General features: G+C 50.9%; 1 long non-coding RNA gene across 1 annotated transcript; it reads right to left on the bottom strand.

The window, feature by feature from the left end:
• Window positions 1–813: 813 nt before the first annotated feature.
• LOC119233326 (uncharacterized) lies at window positions 814–9,069 on the bottom strand. Its single transcript, XR_005122376.1, has 3 exons — window positions 8,878–9,069; window positions 5,814–5,889; window positions 814–1,062 (listed from the first exon to the last, which is right to left on the bottom strand). It is a non-coding gene; the product is annotated as an uncharacterized LOC119233326 (long non-coding RNA).
• Between the last annotated feature and the right edge of the window lie 2,543 nt (window positions 9,070–11,612).

The following is an 11,612-nucleotide window of genomic DNA, read 5'->3' as shown; positions in this document are numbered from 1 at the left end:
TGCTCCTCTGAGCATTTGAACCTGCCTCTACCAGGCTGCCATCTTCTTGGCTTCATATAAATTGCGGGCTACCTTCAGAAATATGTTGTCTAGTAGAAAGAATGAGATAAATCACAAAATCTCTCACTGTTTGCACTAGAAGCTTCCTTAAGGAAATCCAATCTAATATTTCCCCACCTCCTGTCCTGACCAAAAACCATTAAATGCTTTGTATGAGGGGTTGGGAAGGGAGCTTTTCCTTGGATAAATAAATATGCGACCACAGAGTCTATGGTGAAGTCTCCTGTGAAGATTCCCTCTAGGTATTAGGGGATTAAAGGCTCTGAGAAGTCCTGCAAAAGGAACAGCAGCTTATTTGACTCAACCCAACACTTCTTAAACTATTTGGACCTCAAATATTCTTTATTCCTTTTCCATAATAAGTGTGAATAGCTCACAGGACATGAACTGAAGCACACTTGGGAAAAAGTCTTATCTTTATAGGCAAGGAGACCAGTATTCAGATATATTAAGTGACTTGCTCAAAGTCAACACAAAACCAGACTGAAACCAACTTTTCTAGCTCCTGCTCTTGTTCTTTTTACAAAAAAAAAAAAAGAACATATCATGCTTGAATAAGGGTATATGATGTTTAAACGTTATCACTTACACTACCAATGAAACATGCAAGTTTTAGGGTAATTCCACATGCACTTGAACATTGGTTCTAGCATTTTATTACCTGGGGACCCTGCATGGCTAATCTCTCAGAGTCTCTTTCTTCTCTTGGTGGGTGAGAATAATAGTATTAATAGTAATCTCACAGCGGTGTTGTTGTGAGATTAGATGAGATGCTACTATGTGGAAGCTCAAGTCTCTGCTCACATCTTCATTTCCTCAGACTTTTCTCATCATATCAAGTGCCAGGCCCAGTCATCTGTGATTTTGATAGGCTAAGCCTATTTCAGACGCCCAGAGTTCATGAGGATGATGGTTATGGATAGGCACGGAGAGGGTGCAGGCATCTGAAGAAGGGAGGACCTGCACCTCTGAATCATACGCAGCATTGCAGGCCAATGTTACCTCAATAAAAACATAAATAATACAGTGGGAAAATAAGTGTTTGGATGATAGCAGTCCTCAAGAAGGAATATAAGTTAAAACATAGAAAGTAATACAAAAGGAAAAAAGTCATTTTATAAAATACTTACCAAAAAGGGACTCTAAAATAGTGTGTATTTTATATTCTATTAGAAAACTCAAACATATCGTGAAGTCACCCAAAACTCATATGCCAAATATTAACTTATTATCTTTATGGGTTTTTTTTAAAGATTTATTTATGCATACAAGAACTGGGGTGTAAGCCAGAGGTACTGGGGCTGAGAGGATTCACCAGAGAGAGTGGGGAGCAGAACAGGCGGATCTACTGAAATCCTGAGGGAATTTCTACTGAAATGCTGAGGGGAGCAGCGGGCGAGACGAGAGGTCTGCTGTGCCATGTGGGTAGCTCCCTGGCTGGGAATCGAACTCGGGCTGCAGTGGCTGCGGATAGCTTGATAGCACTGTCTTTAACCCCTGCGCCACTAGGGAGGCCCCTATTATCTTTTTGTATCAGAATTACTAATGACTTTTCATCGAGTATGAAATACAATTATATTTTGCTAAAATATTCTTCTTAAAATCTAACAACAACAAAAAGATTGTAAGTGTACCCAGGCAAATAGAATAGGTAACATTTCTTAAAAATGATGATCACAATTGGTATTTAGTGGATGGTGACTGAGGGGACAGGTGCACTGGAAATAGGGGTGATTCCCGGAGCTAAACACCCGTGGGATTGAGTGGAGAGCGAGGTGGGGACAGGCTCGAATGTGGAGATTAGCTGGCGCCGGGGGACAGCCTTGTCCGTGGGGGACACGCGGGACCGCAGACCACCTGTCTTCCTCTTCTCCACCCACAACACAAAAAAGTGGTCGAGCTTTCTTTACTAACAGGCAGCTGAGCTGTCTGCCTGAGCAACACAATTTATTTGAAAGGTTTGGCCACAAAGGTGCCGAGGTGGGAGAGTGGAGGACGAAGGCAGCATCACTAGAGAATGGGGTGAGGGCAGCCGGCGCCCGAGGCCGCCCTGGGTCTGTGATGAAGCAAGGCTTCCCCAGTGCCTTGAAGGGAGCCGGTGAATAAGACACAGCCCTGATGACCGGCTCTCCTCTGTTCTCTGCAGAAATCTTTCCTACCGCACCAGCCCACCCCCCCACCACCTCAAAACTTGCTTGGGTAGCTGTGGAATCGCAGTCATACATGGGAGCTTAGTCTGAGCCCCTAATGTGAATCTGGGGCTGTGCTCGCCCCAGGCCTGTGCAGAAAGCCCCACTTGCCTTGGGGTGCAGGCCCTGCGCGTATTATCAGCCTCACCCCAGAAAACAGCACAGGGCCCGTCTGGTGCCATCTTTGCTTTCTCTGCATTTCCTGGGCCCTCACCCTCCCTAGCTTTCCTTCTGCCAGTTCCTGGGCCAGCATTTTGAGGAGCCCGATATGTGGGCCACAGTGAATAACCCTATCCGGGGCTTTGACCAGCAGCACGGACAGCTTGGCCGGGGTGAGGGGGCAGTGGAGAGCGTGCCAGGTCGCCTCCCCCTGCAGCTGCGCTGCGCACAGAGAGCCCGTTCATGTGGCACCGTTCATGTGGCACCGGCACGTGGGGTGCCAGACCCCGTCCGCCCTGCCAGGTGCCGGCTGCTCTCGGGGGCCAGGCCAGGCCGAGCGTGCCGCCCGCCCCACCACTCACAGCTCCACTCGTTTATTTTCCGAGTCAAACAAACCCCGACTCCTGCTGTGCATGTGGACTGAGCACTTCACAGAACCACAACCGGCAGCTGGGTCCCCGACGGCGCGATTCCTGAGGACTCCAGGCAGCCACTCCAGAAAACGGGTGGCAGTTCCTGAAAAGGTTAGCTTCACCACATGACCTGCACTGGACCCGCTCCCGGTGTCCAGACGTTTGTCCACATGGACACCTGAGCAGGAAATCAGAGCGGCCTGCTCGGGACCCCAGCGTCCACTGGCCGATGGGCATGCTCTGCAGCCGTCAGTGGAATAGTACTTGGCAATAAAAAGGAACAAAGTGCAGACAACACGGATGAACCCTCAATAAAATTAGGTTAAGTGAGAGAAGCCAGACACAAAAGGCCCCCAAGTCAGTGGTTCCGTGTGTGTGAAGCATTCAGGATAGGCAGAGCCACCGAAGCAGCAAGTAGATGAGAGGTGGCCAGGGGTTGGGGGGGAGGGGCGAGGGGGATTCTGGGGGTGCGTGCGGATGGGCGTGGGGTTCTGTTCAGAGGGAGGAAAATGCTTTGGCTGAGACCATACTGCGTATATCAAAGCCACGGACCCCCTGCGCTTTAGTCGGGCCACTGTGTGGCGTGTGAGCTATGTGTCCGCAAAGCTGTTATTTACAAGACTGCCCGGAACTTGCCAGCGCTGTCAAATCCATTACGGACACATACCGGCAAGGGGTCAAGGGAGAAGAGATGAGAAAGTCCATGGGCGCGTGGGCAGCGGCGCTAGCTCAGGTCTGCTCCACGCGCTCCTGGGGCAAGTGGCGTGCCCTGTGGGATCGTAGCATTTGCTCCAAAGTTTGGAAAACCTTGAACTTCCCCCTCCCAAACCCGATCTGCAAATCAGTTCCAGCAGGACCCGTGGGGTTAGACATCAGTGAGGAATGAATAAATACATTTTGAAAAGTTCTATTTGGAAAACATGTTTCACTTACTGAAAATTTGCAAAAATAAAACTAATACAAAGAATAACCCCTTGTCTTTTACCGGAGTCACCCGTTGTCTTGTCAGCCCGTTTGCTTTATGACTTGCCTGTGCGATCTCTTGCTTCCACGCTGCTCTTGTGGCCACATGTGTGTGGACATACACATATGTATTTATGGACGTCTCTCTGGATGGAAGTATATATAGGTACAAGTGCTTTTTTTTTTTTCCAGAGTGATTTGAGGGTAGGGCCCTTTACTGCCACACCATTAGGTACCATAGCTACAAGCTACGAGAGGCTATAAAATTAAAATGAAATCATCCATACAAGTCAGTTCTGGGTCCCACCAGCACCTTTTCCCGGGCCCAGGAGCCACCTGTGCTACTAGCAGCCAAGTTGGCCCGAAGGTTACAGAGAGCTGACTGCATCCCAGAGCAGGTGGGCGCACACCTGCCCGCATGCTGTGTGTTCTAGAAGGGGGTGCTCGCCCACCTCGCTCAGCACAGTGACCAGTTTGAGAGAACGTGACCCTGCTAACACTGATTCAGCACTTTCATCTCACCCACATTTCCCACTCCAGCTTTGTTGACCCAGCAAGTTCTCACCCCTATTGGAACGAGGTTTTCTGTCCTGTGGCCCAAGCCTGCCTGGTTGGAGCCCAGTCTGGCCTCAACAGTTAGTCCATGACTTGAAGGGGCTCCTTCACTGGGGCCCTCCATGACCAGGGCCCTTTCTGGGACTCGTGTGCCAGGGCCCCTTGTCGCCCTATCTATCGCCCAGAGCGATGTTGGTGTGGGGTCCCTGGTTGAACAACTCACAGGGCAGCTTCCGCCCCTTGGCACTGACCCTGTTATAGGGCAGGGAAAGGGGCAGCCCAAGGCCCGCAAACCTGCCCATTCTAAATGGGTTCTGCCATCCGCCACATCAACACAAAACATAGGAGACTTTAATGGGAAGGAACTGTAATACAACTAGGAAACAATGCAGGTAAGGCAAAGAGTCCAGTTTCTAAATGAAGCACCCACAGTTACCCGTCCCCTCGTGGGTAAAAGTCCATCCATATGGGATTGGCCCAGAGCAAGGCCCCAAAGCCTGCCACAAGTCTAAAGCACCTTCCAGTGGGGACCCACAGAAAAGAGTCAGAAACAACCAAACAAGCCCGGAAGGAAAAGAGCAAAATCAACATCAAGATAAAAGCTGCCATTGTCACCTCCCCACGGGTCTCACCCACATCTGTGTCACCCAGTCCATGACCCAAAGACAAGCGCAGTTTCTTCACGTGTCTCTAGGCTCCATGCGCCTCCTCCAGGTCTCCTGGCTCCATCCTGCTCCTTCCTCAGTCTCTTCTGCAGCTTCTCCTCTTCCTGCTCAGCTCCACCCTCCCTTGGGTGGGGCAGGGAACCTCCCCCTTTCCTGGGGACCACCCTGTTACAACCCCAGCTCTGAGTGGATGGGGTTCCGCTGTGCATCAGTGGGGAAGAGTTACTGGGAGAAAAAGGACACCAGCCACCCCAGCCATCCCACTGTTTTTCTTTGTTCTGATAACTTTTCCCAAATTGTAACCTGTAGCTTTAAAAAAAAAAAAAAAAAGGCTTGCCTTGATCCTAGGTTGCTCTCTGGTTTGTGGCTGCGGTGATCTGGTAGCCCCGAAGCTCTTCACCTGGCCCAGGACCCAAGGGGCAGGGAGGAGGCTCCCACACTGGGGTGTATGGATGCTGGTCCTGGGGCCCTGGGCTGCCTCCCCCATCCCAAGCAAGCGCTGCCCATCCAGCCTCATCAGCTCACTGTGCTCCAGGCCAGGGCCACGGCAAGAATAGTTTGCCGAGTCCCTTCCACTTTTGAGCTAACTAGTGTTTGAGCTTGTCCTGCAGGACACTCCTGGCAACTTAGTGGGATTTTATGGCCTGAGTAAGAGGAGACCAGATTCCTGGATTGCTGACTTCACTTCCATAGAGGCTCTCACCCCCCCGCCCCCCCCCTACCCCGCACCCTACCGCACCCCCATTCACTCTCAGCATTTTATCGAGTAAAAGCTGGCAGAAGAGAAATCGACAGGCTTATTCTTTTACCTTTCTTCTATTTCCATTTGCCCCTTGGAATGTATTCTCCTACTTTCTCCCACCTTCTATTTTGATTCAGCATTTCCTAGAAGAGAAAAACATTTAGCAAGGTAAGAATCGCTGAAAAACTCAGTGGGGATCCCGTCTGAGCCTTATCGCTTGAGCCAAGAAAGAAAAGGGAAATGGATTCATGCAGAGAGAGTGGAAATGGAGCTGATAGCTTCCTTTTCTGCTTAACTAAAAAAGAATGAAAAGGGCTTGGCGGGCAGGGTCAAGACCACAGGCGGCAGCTGAGAGCCGCAGGAGCAGGACGGCCCCCGCAAAGTCCCTGCCCTTCGCCACCTTTTGAATGGACTTAGAGTGGACTTTCAACACTGGGTCCCGCGTCTCAAGTGCAGGAGTAAATTGAGTGTATTTGATGCTGGTGGAAGAACCAGAATGTTCTCACAGCCATTGGAAGGAAAACATTCGGATGTTCTTCATGAGTATCTTCTATGTCGCAAGAGGCGCCCGAATTGGCCCAGTCGTTTTGATTGGCTGACCCAGGAGCTCCTTGCTTTTCCTGGAGGCTTGCAGGTCCCTGCCCCTCCTGGAACCCCGGCCTAGGAACTGCGGTTTTATGATACCTGAGAGTAACCCCCCTTTTGCCCGGAGGACCTCCTCACCGGACTCAGTGCTCAAAGAACCTGTCCCAGAGCTGACTGAGTTGCAGGTCGCGCAGACCTTGCAGGTGTCACTGAGAAGTGCATGCAGAGCTGCCATGCCCTGGATGCAACCTTGATGAGTGGGCCTGCTGCCCGCTGGGAACACCCAGGCCAGGCCACCCCCGGCCTCTGCTCGTCAGCAAGGGCCCCCGAGCACCAGCCTTCCTTCACTTGTCACTTGTCACCGTGACTTCCAGTTGCTGAGGGTCTTTAGGTTGCTCCCCACTGACCAAGCCCCTCTGCTCAGGATCTTCTGTCACAGACACCTCCAGGGTGGCCGGTGCATTCCCCGTCGGAGCCAGCGTCTCCCACGCCCTCCTCTCCTCCCTCCCAAGCCCTCAGCTGCGGTCTTGCGTCTTTGTTCTTCCTGTGCCCCCTCAGATGGGTTCTGTTTGTTTTATCCTAAGTCATCTCATTTTCATGTTGTGTCGGCAAACTGTCCCGTGTCCCGGGGGAGGGAGATGGCCTGCACAGCTTCACCTCCACGCGTGGCTTCCGACGTGCTGACGCGCTGGCCTCTGTTCCACAGCTTACCCCCTCCTCCTCTTGGGGTGCTTTCTTCCATGTCCGTATTCCCTGGGAACCCTACACCGTTTCTTCAGCTATGACTGCCTCATGTGGTCACCACCTCGGCATGTTGGCCTCTTGAAAAGCAGCGCGTCTCTCACAATGCCCGTGGCTTCCTGCCGCTCGGCCAGCACAGAGCACTCTGCAGGTGCTTCTGGACACTCGCCAGGGCTCTGGAATCCTCCTCATGCAGATTTGGATATTTGACTTTGTTGAGTCTTCAAGGCTTCTGCAGGACTGATTCATTCTAAGTAATCTCCAGAAGGCTGAGTGTGCCGTCTGAATCATTTAGAGAGAGATAATCCTTGCATCCCAGGGAGGTGTGGGGTGCATTTACCTTAGTCATAGGGCCTCTCCTGGATCCCAGTAGAGATGAGGGTTGCCTGCCCAACACAGAATTTGCCCAAACAGCCTCATGTCCTCTTAAGGGCATCTCTAAATTATGAAAACACTCTCCACTCTAGGGACATTTCTCTCTAAAGAGCCTGAATTAAGCATCTAGAATCAACCTTCTTGCCCCCTTGACAATGAAAATTCTTGGTGTCATATATAACATGCCACGTTGTTGTAACATCATTCCTCTTGACCCTGGTGTGTTCAGCATATTATGGTCCCCAAGTTAATCGATATTCTTGATCATTGCATTTTAAGATGATCATTTTGAGTCACAAGTGAGATGACATATTGAGTCCGGGTTTTGTAATGTTTGAGGGTTCCATCTAGGATCTGCGGGTCTCTTATTTGTGACTTAGCACCACCTAACACCCCACTGGGGCTGCACCCCAATTCTGGACATCTCAATCTGGAAGCCATATGTAAGGAAGGGGACTGTCCAGAATAATATAAGAGGGAGGGGACTGTCCAGAATAGTGTTTGTTCAGCCCTTAATGAATCAGTGGTACCCTGGGTGTGAGCAATGCTATTTTTAAACCCACTGCTGACTTCAGTGATAGAGAGGGTACAGAATGTGCCTCGCCAGACTGCAAGCTTGTCATGAGTAATCCCCCTGGTTATGAATTATGATGTCAGAACTTGAATATTCTTTATCATGAACGTAACCATCGCATCATGTAAAAAGAGGGGGAGGAGCAGGGTGTGAAAAGTCAATTTTTCCCAGAGGAAAAAAACACATAAGCTGGTTCTTCTGTAAGGACACTGCAGCCTGAACTCAGCCAGGCCAGGCTCTGTGGGTAGCTTTGAGTCATCCGAAAGTCACTGTCTCCAGGTTCCTGGACCTAATGGGAGGCATTTACGGCAAATGATCCTGTTGTCCAGGAAGTTATTGGGTGGGGATTGGTGTGTGCACACCTGAAATCCCTCACCACTGTGAGGCTCCTTGGACCCACCGGACCCATGAAGCATTTCACAGGGCACAGAAGTGCTATGTCTGTGGCACAGGGAAGAGAGGGTTGAATCACTCACAATTGCCCCCAAGAATGTGTGCTCTGGTTTCAACCCGTGAGCATTTGATGCTGAGCATCAAATAGAATCCCATTCAGGGCCTCCTTGGTGGCGCAAGGGGTTAAGATGCAACCTATGAAGCTTCCGTGGCCACTGCAGCACAAGTTCAATCCCCAGCCAGGGGCTACCCACATGGTGCAGCAGACCTCTCCTGACTCGCCTGCTGCTCCCCTCAGCAGTGTATTTCAGTCAGTCTGCCTGTTCTGCTCCCCACTCTGTCTCTGGTGAATCTTCTTATCTCCCGCACCTATGGCCTGTACCCCATTCTTGTATACATAAATAAATCTTTAAAAAAAAAAAGAAGAATCCCATTCAGATTCAGAATCTCCCCAGAGACTCACCTAGGACAGCAGCATGAAGGGAAATGACAGCTCGAGTTAGGGTGGGCTCAGTCCCACCACAGCAGCCCCCACCCCCACATCCCAGGAAGACAGAAGGACCAAGGTTGGTTTCACATTCATGGTCCTCGCTGCTCACCTTTGCCAGGGGCTCCGAGAAGCTTCTCCCCAGCAGTGACCCTCCCCAGAAGTGACCCTCCTTACATGATGTAACGACGTGTTTATGATGTTCACGGAGCCGCTCAGACTCGCTCTGAGTCTCCAGGCGCGGGTACCTGGGTTATAACAAGGTTTTCAAAGTAAAAGACTCAGGATAGAAGAAAATAGTAACTGTATTTTATCTCATCTATTTAAAATTTCTATTTTTGTGTTTTTCGTGCACATACACCTACTAGTAAAGGACAACATCTATCACTTAAGAAGATAATAAGTATCGTGTGTATTAGGAGTGTTTGATTTTTTTTTTTTACCATCCTGCTCTACCATAAAAGATGAGGTCAGAGTTTATACAGCAGATCCAAATCCTCAGTGAGTGCGTCGCCCTAGAAACAGGGTCCAGTTATGACAGGGTAGTGTTTCTGACTCCTGGGTTACATGGAGAATTGCATGTGTGTTACATAGAGAAGTACACATGTGTTACGTGGAGAGGTGCATGCGTGTTACATGGAGAAGTGCTTGCGGGTTACATGGAGAAGTACATGTGTGTTACATGGAAAAGTACATGTGTGCTACATGGAGAAGTACATGTGTGTTACATGGAGAAGTGCATGCGGGTTGCATGGAGAAGTGCATGCCAGGTTACATGAAGAAGTGCATGCTGTTTCAAGGTATAGCAGGTATAGATGTCTGACATCCTGGTGGCTCCCCGGCATCCTTTGGAAGCATTGGGGGTTGTTTTCTTCCTGACCTAGCCTGTCTCGTGGGAGAGTATTTGAGGAGTAACAGACGAGCTCGTATCCCTTGTCCAGTCATCCAAAAAGCACACCCATCCCTCCTAAGTGCAGACGCCCTTAGCATCACACTCTGTCCTGTGACAGCTGGCTGCCCTGTCATGTGCGATGGGACCTGGTGAGCTCGCCCACCCCTCCTCAGCTTCCAGTGAACACTCAGTGCCAGGAGCTGTTCAGGTGCTTTATTATGTAGGGACTCCTCTAACATACACCCTCCCCCTCCCGCCAGGATGCTCTGAGGGCCATTATCAGTTCTATCTTATGGATGAGGAAACTGAGGCATCGGGGCTGCATGACCTGCTGAGACCCGCAGCTCAGTTCTCTCCAGGACCTCAGAAGCCACTTGAAATGAGCCTTGGAGACACAGAGCTCCGTTAGGTGGGAGAGCTGCCTGTGGCACAAATGCTGTCCTGGGCGCTGAGAAGCAGGACCCAGGAGGGCCAGCTGGCGTCCTCGCTGTGCTGAGGGGAGGGGCCCCACTGCGGAGCCTGCATCATTGGCACTGGAGCTGTTGGGGAGTAACACCAGGACTGGTTTGATGACAGTGAATCACGGTGTGAAAGTGTCCCCACAACAAACCGACCAGCCACTTGAGTTTGCACAACTCAGGACGGGGCCTCTGCTCACACTGAGAAGGCATTTCCACCCCCCCAGCTCACGTCCACATCCACACACAGACACCTCCTCACACACTGTAAGACTGAGGTGCATTTCATGGTCTGCAAAGCACATCACCGGGTCACTTGGTTATTCCGAGTGTGCTCCCAATACAGCTTCGCTCGCATGTTTTCACTTCTTTGCCATCTTCTCTCTTTTCCTTTTCCTCCTGCCCTGCCTCACCCCTCCCAGGATCCCTGCCTGCCTCCCGGTTCCTCCAGCTTCTCCTCCAGGGTCTCTTCCTGGCCTTCCCCTCCCCCTGCACTGTGGGGGTGGGGCTTCCTCTACCTTTCCCAAAGTGATGGCTAATTGCATTTTCCTCAGATGTCACTTCAAGGCAACCCGGAGTAATGAAAGCATTCTCCAAGGAACACAGGCGCTGTAATCTAGTACGTTACTGTTGTAAACAGCCGTTGCTGTTTCAGTCAAGTAAGAAGGCTCTGTTCTGTGCTTCCAGAGGAGGCTGGAGCAAGTCTTGTGCTTGAAGAGAACCAGGGCACAGGGTCCATGCACCTGCCCCCCAGGTGTCACTGATCCTCATAGGACACCTTTGCAGGTAGATGCAGGCTTTGAGCAGAACGTTCTAAGAAGTTCATAACCTGGGCACAAACTGCAGCAAACAGGTGTTGCCCTGAGAGCAGAAGCAGATGGGGTCCCTGGCGCTGGGATCTTTGTCTAACACAGCGAGAAGGTGAGGTGCAGAAAGGGCAGGTGCTCAAGACGCCACCCCGACTCCTTCACTGTTGAGGCCGCCAGCGAGGCAGAATGCGTCTTCACGCGCCTCCCTTAGAACTCTGTGGTTGGAAGTCAGACGTGGGTCACGACAAATATATTCACATTAAAGGAAAGTGGCTGGTGCCCCTGGGGACTAGAATGACTATGTGGGGGCTGGGGTGCTGAGGATGCTTCTATTGCTTGTCAACAAGAGCCGCAGAGACAGGCGGTGAGGGCAAGCTGCCACGCCTCGGGATGGGGGACGGGTGTGGGGGATGGTGATGGTCATAAATACTTTATCAGAGCTTGAGTTTACATGTGTTTTTTCAATGAAATACATCCTGAATGCCATGACAGAGTGGCTGAGTGTGCTGACTACTGTAACAAAGCACTGTAAGTGGGTGCTTCAATTCTTCC

The sequence above is a fragment of the Talpa occidentalis genome, unplaced genomic scaffold, assembly GCF_014898055.3.
Source record: "Talpa occidentalis isolate TD23 unplaced genomic scaffold, MPIMG_talOcc4v2.1 talOcc4.777, whole genome shotgun sequence".
Taxonomy (NCBI): domain Eukaryota; kingdom Metazoa; phylum Chordata; class Mammalia; order Eulipotyphla; family Talpidae; genus Talpa; species Talpa occidentalis.
The sequence above is the reverse complement of the archived record's forward strand: the minus strand, read 5'-3'. Positions and strand labels throughout refer to the sequence as shown.